We start from the raw sequence: 11,001 nt of genomic DNA on the forward strand, positions 1-11,001 counted from the left end.
AACAAAACATACAAACAAACCCTCATGTTACACTGTCTTGAATGATTCTACCCTTAATCACTATGAGTGCTGGAGCACTAAAGCAGTCTGTGTCTCCTTCTCTCTGGGTGCTCTCAGTACTTTAGGTGTCAGAGGTCTCTGTCTGCGTGTGTGTGTGTTTGCACATGTGTGTGTCTGCAAGTGTGTCTCATGCTTGCCTATGTAGCAATATTGATTTGTTATGAATTATTATAAAGGGGCACCACCCTGAAATTTCAGGGAAACATGTATTTGATAACTGGAATAGATGAAATGATGATATATCAGTCTCAGTACCGAAGGTTAAGCTCAGAGTCTGTGCAGTGACCCAATACCACTGGTTGAAATATATTTAACACAATAATTGGTTTAATGAACAAATGCAACTTTTATTGATTAATATATATCAACAATTTAACGTTATAAGGTCAAAAACTTTGGTTTAGGTTCAGAGAGTTAATCAAGTTATTAACTGAATCAGAGGAAAGACAAACCAACTGAAGTTAAACTAACTATGAAACAGAAAACTCCACCGACAACCCAAAAGCTATGATGATTAAAGTAAGTTAAAATTGAGGAAAATGCCTTATGGATGAAACTATTAGGCCTTACTGGAAAATACTAGCATGTCTTACATCTATGCTCAAATTATAGTAAGCAAAGAACAGGCTAAAATATATGTATCATGCAACTTTGTTCGGAGAAGCTAATATATAGTGAGTATAAATAATAACAGCGAACAAGACTGGCATCAAAGCGGCATGATGAATGGGCATCTTACTCAGGGCGAGAGTCTTCCAAGCTCGGATGGCTGTCCACTGGTGCCTGCAGGAATACGTGGTATTTTGAGTTCCAAAATAAACGGGTACTTTCCGAGGTTATACTAAGCACCCACAGTGACTCAACTGTTTGGTGAAGTTGACGATATTTGAGCGGGTCCATTCCGCACCTCTGTACACTTGGTTGAGTAATCAAGGCCTTTGTGGACTTGGACTTGGTGCTTGCTCGCCAGTCTTTATGCGCTAGTGTAGAATTTGTATTCATTACTTCTGAACACAGAACTAATCCTAACTCTACAAACGAACACAGGAGTCAAGATAACCGTGTTAGAGCAAATTACGTGAGTTTAAACGAACTCACAGGCTAAACAGATGTTAGGTTTTACTTAATATACTTAAATACTTTATTCTTGGATTCACTTGAGATTGACATTTTCATAGAAATCCACACATTTCTTGTAGCGATGTTTTGGCTTCTTTCCAACTCCAAATTCCGAACTCAACTTCAACTAACTTTTCATACTGTATTAATCCAAGGGCGTTGCGAGAAGGGAGGGACTAGCTGTCATACCTACGCTTATAATAATAATAATAATAATAATAAATTTAATTTATAAGCGCCTTTCATAACACTCAATGACACTTTACTTATTAAAAGTTAAGGCATTTCCCTCCAGTTGGAAACAAAGAAATCCAACAACTAAGACACAGAAGCATGGCCAAGAGAGAAAATTTTAAATTACATATCAACATGCACAGAAAAATATATACCTTTCCTGCAGGTACATCATTTAGGAATAAGGAAGAGTTGGTTTGTCAGGATATATTAGTTAATGCATTTCGATAGTTTTCACTCTTCGAAAGCCATCTATGACTTAACAGGTTACCTTAACTCACCATACTGGAGTTGAGGAGGTAATCAACTTAGTAGTAACAACAACCAGATTAATACATGTACTGAAGGGCTGAAGGAAAACCTTTCTTAGCTATTTTCACTTCATGCTGCAAGAACCTTAAAGGACCAGAGACAGTTCGTTTCAAACTTTGTGAGGCAATGCACTTCCTGTGATTGACAGTAGACCCTCAGAGCAAGACATTCCGAGTCTTTTATGTTAAATTCTGTGGAGTGAAGTTTGCCCTGATCTGAGCATCTCCACCTGCTGCAGAGTGGTTAGCTGAACTGGTGTCTGCGTGGCAGGTTGCAGTGTTTCCTGATTGGATCTTCACAGCTCAGCGTTATTCATAGCAACAGCCAGGACTCCGGAGGCTCCTGAGTACCAGGAACCCCGTGACCAACAACTGGACACGTGGCACGACTGTGTGTGTCCAGATTGAACATGGGTGTGTGGGAGTGGATGTGTGCTTGTGTGTATGTGTGTCTGTGTGTGTCCAGATTGAACATGGGTGTGTGGGAGTGGATGTGTGCTTGTGTGTATGTGTATGTGTGTCTGTGTGTGTCCAGATTGAACATGGGTGTGTGGGAGTGGATGTGTGCTTATGTGTATGTGTGTCTGTGTGTGTCCAGATTGAACGTGAATGTGTGCTTGTGTGTATGTGTGTCTGTGTGTGTGTCCAGATTGAACATGGGTGTGTGGGAGTGGATGTGTGCTTGTGTGTATGTGTGTCTGTGTGTGTCCAGATTGAGAGATCAGTTTCAGTGTTAATTGACTCTCTGGAGTCGTTGGACACTGTTATAATTAAGACAGCCTGAGAACAAGTGTGCTGACTGCAGTGATGGCCTCTTAGCCAGCTGCACTAGACAACCTAACACGACCAGATTCACAGCCCACGTACCACTCTCACACCTAGATCTAACACCACCAGAGTCACAGCCCACCTACCACTCTTACACCTAGATCTAGCACCACCAGACTCACAGCCCACGCACCACTCTTACACCTAGATCTAACACCACCAGACTCACAGCCCACCTACCACTCTTACACCTAGATCTAACACCACCAGACTCACAGCCCACGTACCACTCTTACACCTAGATCTAACACCACCAGACTCACAGCCCACGTACCACTCTCACACCTAGATCTAACACCACCAGACTCACAGCCCACGTACCACTCTTACACCTAGATCTAACACCACCAGACTCAAAGCCCACGTACCACTCTTACACCTAGATCTAACACCACCAGACTCACAGCCCACCTACCACTCTTACACCTAGATCTAACACCACCAGACTCACAGCCCACCTACCACTCTTACACCTAGATCTAACACCACCAGACTCACAGCCCACGTACCACTCTTACACCTAGATCTAACACCACCAGACTCACAGCCCACGTACCACTCTTACACCTAGATCTAGCACCACCAGACTCACAGCCCACGTACCACTCTTACACCTAGATCTAACACCACCAGACTCACAGCCCACGTACCACTCTTACACCTAGATCTAACACCACCAGACTCACAGCCCACCTACCACTCTTACACCTAGATCTAGCACCACCAGACTCACAGCCCACCTACCACTCTTACACCTAGATCTAACACCACCAGACTCACAGCCCACGTACCACTCTTACACCTAGATCTAACACCACCAGACTCACAGCCCACGTACCACTCTTACACCTAGATCTAGCACCACCAGACTCACAGCCCACGCACCACTCTCACACCTAGATCTAACACCATCAGACTCACAGCCCACGTACCACTCTTACACCTAGATCTAACACCACCAGACTCACAGCCCACGTACCACTCTCACACCTAGATCTAACACCACCAGACTCACAGCCCACGTACCACTCTTACACCTAGATCTAACACCACCAGACTCACAGCCCACGTACCACTCTTACACCTAGATCTAACACCACCAGACTCACAGCCCACGTACCACTCTTACACCTAGATCTAACACCACCAGACTCACAGCCCACGTACCACTCTCACACCTAGATCTAACACCACCAGAGTCACAGCCCACCTACCACTCTTACACCTAGATCTAGCACCACCAGACTCACAGCCCACGCACCACTCTTACACCTAGATCTAACACCACCAGACTCACAGCCCACCTACCACTCTTACACCTAGATCTAACACCACCAGACTCACAGCCCACGTACCACTCTTACACCTAGATCTAACACCACCAGACTCACAGCCCACGTACCACTCTCACACCTAGATCTAACACCACCAGACTCACAGCCCACGTACCACTCTTACACCTAGATCTAACACCACCAGACTCAAAGCCCACGTACCACTCTTACACCTAGATCTAACACCACCAGACTCACAGCCCACCTACCACTCTTACACCTAGATCTAACACCACCAGACTCACAGCCCACCTACCACTCTTACACCTAGATCTAACACCACCAGACTCACAGCCCACGTACCACTCTTACACCTAGATCTAACACCACCAGACTCACAGCCCACGTACCACTCTTACACCTAGATCTAGCACCACCAGACTCACAGCCCACGTACCACTCTTACACCTAGATCTAACACCACCAGACTCACAGCCCACGTACCACTCTTACACCTAGATCTAACACCACCAGACTCACAGCCCACCTACCACTCTTACACCTAGATCTAGCACCACCAGACTCACAGCCCACCTACCACTCTTACACCTAGATCTAACACCACCAGACTCACAGCCCACGTACCACTCTTACACCTAGATCTAACACCACCAGACTCACAGCCCACGTACCACTCTTACACCTAGATCTAGCACCACCAGACTCACAGCCCACGCACCACTCTCACACCTAGATCTAACACCATCAGACTCACAGCCCACGTACCACTCTTACACCTAGATCTAACACCACCAGACTCACAGCCCACGTACCACTCTCACACCTAGATCTAACACCACCAGACTCACAGCCCACGTACCACTCTTACACCTAGATCTAACACCACCAGACTCACAGCCCACGTACCACTCTTACACCTAGATCTAACACCACCAGACTCACAGCCCACGTACCACTCTTACACCTAGATCTAACACCACCAGACTCACAGCCCACGTACCACTCTCACACCTAGATCTAACACCACCAGACTCACAGCCCACGTACCACTCTTACACCTAGATCTAACACCACCAGACTCACAGCCCACGTACCACTCTTACACCTAGATCTAACACCACCAGACTCACAGCCCACGTACCACTCTTACACCTAGATCTAACACCACCAGACTCACAGCCCACCTACCACTCTCACACCTAGATCTAACACCACCAGACTCACAGCCCACCTACCACTCTTACACCTAGATCTAACACCACCAGACTCACAGCCCACGTACCACTCTTACACCTAGATCTAACACCACCAGACTCACAGCCCACGTACCACTCTTACACCTAGATCTAGCACCACCAGACTCACAGCCCACGCACCACTCTCACACCTAGATCTAACACCATCAGACTCACAGCCCACGTACCACTCTTACACCTAGATCTAACACCACCAGACTCACAGCCCACGTACCACTCTCACACCTAGATCTAACACCACCAGACTCACAGCCCACGTACCACTCTCACACCTAGATCTAACACCACCAGACTCACAGCCCACCTACCACTCTTACACCTAGATCTAACACCACCAGACTCACAGCCCACCTACCACTCTCACACCTAGATCTAACACCACCAGACTCACAGCCCACGTACCACTCTCACACCTAGATCTAACACCACCAGACTCACAGCCTACCTACCACTCTCACACCTAGATCTAACACCACCAGACTCACAGCCCACGTACCACTCTCACACCTAGATCTAACACCACCAGACTCACAGCCCACCTACCACTCTCACACCTAGATCTAACACCACCAGACTCACAGCCCACGTACCACTCTTACACCTAGATCTAACACCACCAGACTCACAGTCCACGTACCACTCTTACACCTAGATCTAACACCACCAGACTCACAGCCCACCTACCACTCTTACACCTAAATTTACTTGACATTTGAGTTAATGAGCAGTCGGACAGATGTACCTTAAAAAGTGGCCGGTAAGTGTATATGTGACGTGTGTGTATATATGTGATGTGTGTGTATATATGTTGTACGGTGTGTGTGTGTGTGTGTGTGTGTGTGTGTGTGTGTGTGTGTGTGTGTGTGTGTGTGTGTGTGTTTATGGTGTATATATGAGGTGTGTTAGCAGGTGTGTTTGTAGTGTGTATATATTTGTGAGGTGTTTGTATAGTGTGTGTGTGTGGTGTGTGTGTGTATATATATATATATATATATATATATATATATATATATATATATATATATATATATGTTTGCGAGGTGTGTGTGTTTGTGAGGTTTTTAATAATGTGTGTGTGTGTGTGTATATATGTGAGGTGTGTATTTGTGAGGTATTTGTGTAGTGTGTATGTAGGATTTATTTTGGCATGCTTTGTCATCTCCTCAAAGAATGTATCCAGTACAGAGATGGAGATCAGAGTTCATAATACTACTGCACTACAATACTGATGAAATGAGGAAATCGGTACTAATAGCTAGATGTGTAAAATAAGCATAAGCTCTAGATCAGACGAGTACAGTATCAAACAGCACCAGCCTGTATGTGCTAGAAGTGTTGAGCTCGTAAGACGTCCAGGTGCAGGATAAATGGCCACAAATAGTCCACAACATTCCACAAATAGATGAATCTTCAGTCTGTGTTTGAAGACGTCAAGGGGCAGTGGAAGCCAAGACAGAGCATAGTGCTGAAGCTCGTCTTCCATCACACTAGACCAGAGGCGTGTTGGAGGTCCTGGAGGTGCAGGTCGGGCTGTTGTCATCATGTAAACAGGTGTTGGAGCATTTTTGGCTTTGTTCTCAACCATCAGGGTTTTACATCTGGTGGGGCAGCTGTTGGTTGCCAGGGAAGGGAACACAGTACTGCTGCATAGTGACAATTTTATAGGTCATTCATATATTATTTTACTCCTGTATTAGACACTGTGCATTTTTCATGTTTTATGGACGGTTCATGCTCTGGCTTATGTATGTGAGAGGCTGTCTGCTCCAGCCTTTGTGAGGATTTTTGCTCAGTAAACACATGCTCCCTTATAGCACTAAAACTTAGACTATGTGTGTTTCTTGATCAATGATAAAGAACCCCATTATCCACCACAGGGCCAAAGGAAGAACTGTAGACTTGCCACTGCTAGTGGAGATAAGTGTGTCAGGTTTAGTAACATCTGCTAGTGGAGATAAGTGTGTCAGGTTTAGTGACATCCACTGACTCATGTCCGTGGTGCAAGAGTAGCATGTGTTTCTGATCTGTGGGTTGGCCAGATCTGTAACACCGCTAACTTCAGCAGAGCAGCCCTGCTTTTGCTTTTGCCCCTGTGGCCCCATCCGGCCCGGGTTGGCCTGGTCAACCAGCACACACCTTCCTCCAGAAAGGGCAATCACATGGTTGTGTTCTAACAGCACCTACACCCGCCTTCAATTCTGCTACCAGCCCAGTGAGGGGAGCTCGTACAGGCGCCGGACAACAGATGGACGTCACTTCTGGCACCTGGCAAGCCCAAGAGATGCACAGTTTCTTCATTCTTTGGGAATTTGTTGTTGTTGAGAGACATCATCTCAGAGTGCTGCTGTTCGCCAGTGTCCAGCCAACACTACTGATTCTTGGGTTAAACATGAATGTTGACTTTTGATTTTCAAGGGTTTTTTTTTGGTGGTGGTAGTGGGTCAGTTCATTCACTTGAGTTACCCTGCTTCTTGAATGGGTTCAATAGAGTCGTTTGGCTTTGTGCATCTTCATTAGATCTGTGGGAGGTGTCTACATAGGATCACGTCAGCACCACTGGACTGACCTATAATGGGTCGTTCATAGGGGTGCACGATATGACGATATAAAATCGTGAATGGCGATGACGAGTGGAGAATCGCAGGCGATCTACCAAATTAGAGAAATCGTATAGATCGCCTTTGCCAATCAGCGCAATGACTTTTTTTAATGCTGGTTCTCGCCGATGCGTCAGACGTAGGGCGTAGGACTGACCAATCACAGCGAACTGTGCGTCTTCCACGCCTCCATGTTGTGTTTGTAAAAAGTAAAAGTGGACAACGATGGCTGAAAGCCAAACCGAGGAGCTGGTAACGAAGAGGAAATTTACCTCTGTAATCTGAAATTGATTCGGTTTTTCGGTTCGGTTTTCTTCCACGGACCAAGACCAAACTTCAGCGATATGTAAAGTGTGCAAAGAACTTGTAAAAACGTCCGATGCCAGTACAGCAAATTTATTAAATCACTTGAGACGTAGGGATCCCAAGGAATATGCTGAAAGTGAAACAATGCGGGCAGCCGCCTCACAAGTGAACATAGCGCCCGACTCCGCCACACCTCGCGCGAACGATATGTGGTAGTATAAAGAAACACCCCTCAAAAACAGGAAGGATCATTTACTTGGCGAATATAGCTGTCTGACTGAACAGTTCTCCTGTATTACGTGTAATTCCAGGACGAAACATGAGAGAGCGTGAAGACGTTAAGATTGGGCATTTTGAAAATAATCAACCATTAAATAATGTGATAAAAAAGCGAATTATATGTATAAATATACATCAGTATAAATGTATAAATATTTAACTTTAAGTTTAACGTGCTGGGAAATATTTAGTGCAATAGTGCACTTTAACAGTGTAACGAACTGCGTGACGCAGAGCAGGGAGGTGGACACAAACACTGAGGAGAGCGAGATTTATTGAATGTAATTGCAAAGGCAGAGTCGTAATACCGGGCAGGGGTCATAACAGGTAGGCAGTCCGAACATGAAATATAAATGGGCATGGTGGCACAAAGAACAAAACAAGGCAGGGGAAACAAGAACTAGGCTGAACGTACTTACGACGAAGACGAAGAAGAAACAGTTAAATCCACTAGAGCACGAACGAGGCAAGAGAACAAACAGGTAAGTAGCACAAAATAACCGATACCGACATGGGAGACACAGGGACTATAAAAACATTGAACTAAACTAGAAACAGGTGAAGACAATAACGACATGGACGTGGCAGACGTGGGGAAACCATAGAAACACACAACAAGGCGGGCTTAAGGAGCAGGAAACAACACAGATACGAGGAACAGGGAAACCGGAGTGACAACTAGGAGAGGGGGGGTGACAAACAGTGTCACGTGTTTTGTTTAATTTTTTTGTTTACAATGTTTGCACATAGAAAATTGCAATATCATTCATTAAAATCTGCTTAAAAAGAAAGCTTTGTAGCCCCAAATTTTTTATTATTTTTTTTTGATGGAAGATTGCGATAAAAAAAATCTAAATCGTGATTTTATGAAAAAAAAAAAATTGATACACGCCCACGCCTAGTCGTTCATGAGATTGTTGCCATGGGAACCCAATCCTGCTAATCTTGTCGTAAACCCATGCAGTTAAACTGACTTCAGACTTAGTTATCTGGGTCATCCACTTCCTTAATACACTCCCACACACAAGCACACACTGAGAAGTAGAATGTGTGATGAGCGGAGGGCTCTGACTAGCGTGTGCTCGTGTGTGTTCCTGGTTGTGGCACCAGTTGCTCATGCAAGAGGCAGATTTCTAGCAGTCATCTTGTGGATCTATGAGCCAAGATGTGCTGCATTTGTGGAGGTTTGCTGCAGTCATGGGAAGCAGACTGACTCTTTTGGACAGGACTCGTGAGGTTGAGCGCAGTCTCACTGCAACACTGGAACAGCATGAAAATATAAACGGCAAAGACGACATTAAAGCTATGATCATGCTCAGATCTAAATGAGTTAAGACCACGTTACAGCTATGACCATGCCCACGTCCAACCAAGCTATGATCAACACACTATGATCAACACACTATGATCAACACACTATGATCAACACACTATGATCAACACACTATGATCAACACACTAAGATCAACACACTATGATCAACACACTATGATCAACACACTATGATCAACACACTATGATCAACACACTATGATCAACACACTTCTTTTATGCAGCAGATGTGAACCTTCTTGCACATCAGCAAAAGGAAAAAAGCTTTGAAGGGAAATTGCTTAGCAAGCAAGGTGCCTTCTGGACATGTGTCAGTCTTAGGACATTTAGTGGCTTTGCAATGGAGCATCGATTTCTTCATCACTTAAAGGTGCTGAAATGCATTAGCACTGGCTCTGGGCTCCAGTTAATGAAAGAAACCTTTCCCACACTTCCCAGAATACCCATTCCCACATTTCCTTTGCTGCCACACTGTTTCACTGAAACACCGTTTCACATGTGCTGTTTCTTATTGATTTCCTGCACTGTGCTGTGACAATCAAGATTTTTTATTATGAGAAAGAGAAATCATGATATTTGTCCACAATTTGTCCACTTCTCAAAATGTCTTGAATAGCAGATAGGCTTTTCAAAGGGAAAAGGCAGCCAGTTGGTCAGACAGATGGATGGGCAGAAACAGACAGACTGCGTTGGACAGACAGACGGAGAGGGAGAGACAGACAGACTGCGTTGGACAGACAGACGGAGAGGGAGAGACAGACAGACTGCGTTGGACAGACAGACGGACGGAGAGGGAGAGACAGTGTGTTTCTGAATTTAAGCAGCGTTTTGATTAATAAGCACATGTTCCTGTGTTGGGTGGATGTGTCACGCATATGTGTCAGCTGCATCACCAGGTACATGGATTCCTGGCCTGAAGGAGATCTGGCAGTACAGCTTAAGGTGAAGAGGGTCATCTCTTGTAATAGCCATACATAATAACTCTTATAATATATACTCTGACAACTATACAATAACTAACTAATAAGCTGTTATAATAGCTGTTCCAATAAACATACAGTTCTCACAACTGTTCTTCTAATAACTGGTCCAGGGTGAAAAACGTAATATCATTTTCTTTGGGCCCCTATCTTGACATGATTTTTTTATGTTCTGAGATAATATTGAGAGAAAAAGGGCAAAATTGTCTAAATGGTGTAACCATGAAAATGCAGCACCAAGAATAGAAGTTGTTGAAAAAATGTTTAATGACGTTCTAAACAGCCTCTGAAATACACTGGCATAATCTTAAACAAGTATTTTTAAATATCAAATAATAATAGAGAAACATGGCAGTTCTGAATATTTCCATTAACATGGGGACTCATGTCTGCCAAGTCAAACG

The sequence above is a fragment of the Brachyhypopomus gauderio genome, chromosome 1, assembly GCF_052324685.1.
Source record: "Brachyhypopomus gauderio isolate BG-103 chromosome 1, BGAUD_0.2, whole genome shotgun sequence".
In the NCBI taxonomy this organism is placed as follows: Eukaryota; Metazoa; Chordata; class Actinopteri; order Gymnotiformes; family Hypopomidae; genus Brachyhypopomus; species Brachyhypopomus gauderio.